This window comes from Pseudomyrmex gracilis, unplaced genomic scaffold (genome assembly GCF_002006095.1).
Source record: "Pseudomyrmex gracilis isolate BER0280 unplaced genomic scaffold, ASM200609v1 scaffold_3759, whole genome shotgun sequence".
Taxonomy (NCBI): Eukaryota; Metazoa; Arthropoda; class Insecta; order Hymenoptera; family Formicidae; genus Pseudomyrmex; species Pseudomyrmex gracilis.
In genome coordinates, this window is record NW_018024343.1 from 5,075 (window position 1) to 7,195 (window position 2,121).

Consider the following 2,121-nt stretch of genomic DNA (forward strand, 5'->3'; position numbering starts at 1 on the left):
AGAGATCGCGCTATTTACGCTATTACATCCTTCTATCTTTATTTTACATCTAATAAAGGATTTTACATCTAATAAAGATAAAATGATACAATAGCGCAGATAGCGCGCTTTCAGAATGCATTTTACTAATCCCAAAGCTGCGTTTTGATATTTACTGCCCGTATTGGAAAGCTATAGCTAAATATCGAAACGCAGTTTTAAACCAAGTAACTTTTATTTGATAAAATAAATATGCTTATTTGATAAAATAAATATATATATTTTTATTTGATAAAATAAATACGTTGTTGAATTATTAACTGAAAGTAACTGCTAAGTTTAAAAGACATCAGAAGAAGGTTTTACACTACTTTATTTAATTACTATTTGGATTAAAAATTAAGATTTTTAAAATAAATGTTCAATAAATAAAGATTAATTCTTACTTTATAAATATATGTTTATTAATATAATTTCGTTTTAAATATAAATACAAATGTAAATCGTTACCTTTATTTGTTAACATCTTTTGGTTCATCAATTTTTTTAATAAACTAAGTTTCCTGAAAATAGTTTTAAATCAAAAATTAAGGCAACATTGTGTAGATAATCTTTAGTAGAAGTTTCATTCTTTAAATAATCGAAAACTTCCGAAATAAAGGCCTTTGAGTTCCGGGTATATTTGAATTGGTTAACCATTTACGCATAATGCTACTATGAGGTAAACTTAATTTACTTCTAATAAATTCGTAGGCACGAGGAGAATAAAAAAAAACCGTCAATGCAAATTGTTTTAAGGATGCGGAATATCTTTTACCATGCAATGCAACTTTATTATTTCGAAGTTCATTTTGTATCAAATTAAATGAAAAATTATTAAAATTAGTTTTTAAAATATTTTCCAAATTTTCATTACCGCACTTGTTGTTTCGAANATATTGCATAAAGCTTTTCATACATGTTATTCTGTCATCTCGACGACGAAGACGCTTCTTCAAAATTCGATTTTCATTTTGTAATTGTACTTCTCTTCTGGATAATTTACAATGTTTTGGAGATACTTGTACTTGAACATTTTTAGTAATAATTGATTCCGTTTGCATTCCAATTTCTTTTTTTTTTCTTTCAGTTATCATCTAGAAAATGATAAAACCATGACATTAACATAAAAAATTTAATAAAATTATAAATATTTAACTTGATATATTTTACGTTTTCATTTGTAGTAATAGCTGTGATCACTGATGGACTATTTTCTATAATCACTGATGGACTATTTTCTATATCACTAGTGGACGAGGAAAAGCAAACGTTTTTCAAAATGTTCGTCTAAAAACAACAACTTGTGATGTTTCATTTAAAAAGATTAAAAATATATAAATCGTATATAAAAAAGTGTTACATAAATGATACCTCTTCATTATTCTCACTCTTATTCATAGGGTTTTTACATTCATAATTTTCTTTAAAAAGAGTAGGTATTGCCGATTTTTTAAAGATATTTTTGGACAGTCCCATTGAAGCAGGTTGAAAAGAATCTTTTGTAAAATGTGCACTACATACACAAATTAATTTGGCAGATGTGCGCAATAAATTTGGTGGAACAGCGTTTATCTATTGCTGCCGCATTTCTTCAGAAGATGGTAATCTAAAAAAGTAAAAATACTAGTAAATAAATTTTATATTCATACAAAACTAATTAGATTTCCAAATAGCAAGCATGTCCAAAATCAGGACATAATACGTTTTTAAGATATTTTTAACATGTTTTTAAAACAGTTTTAAAATGTCTTAAAGATGTTCTTATAACGTGTTATATTCAGATTTTGGACATACATGCTGTTTGAAGTAATTGTACAACTAAATTTTTACTTATAATGTTAAATATAATATTGTTTCACCTACCTGTAAAATGAAATATTCGTATTTTTCTTGATTATAATTTTTACAATTACTCACTCCACAACGTCTACCCATTTTGTTCTAATACCATATATGTAATACTTCTATATGGCTAGTTGAGCTCTCAGCCAGCCGTGGCTAGTCGCATATCTTCGCAATGAGAGGCACGAGGCCCGAGAAAGGGAGACGCACGAAGTCCAAATATGGGCATAGATGGTCGAGCGTCATTATGCGCAGGCG

The 2,121-nt window shown here is 27.6% G+C and overlaps 1 long non-coding RNA gene across 1 annotated transcript; it reads right to left on the reverse strand.

Moving 5' to 3' along the window:
- Positions 1–1,247: 1,247 nt before the first annotated feature.
- Positions 1,248–2,020, reverse strand: LOC109863240. Its single transcript, XR_002251306.1, has 3 exons — positions 1,885–2,020; positions 1,393–1,627; positions 1,248–1,308 (listed from the first exon to the last, which is right to left on the reverse strand). It is a non-coding gene; the product is annotated as an uncharacterized LOC109863240 (long non-coding RNA).
- Between the last annotated feature and the right edge of the window lie 101 nt (positions 2,021–2,121).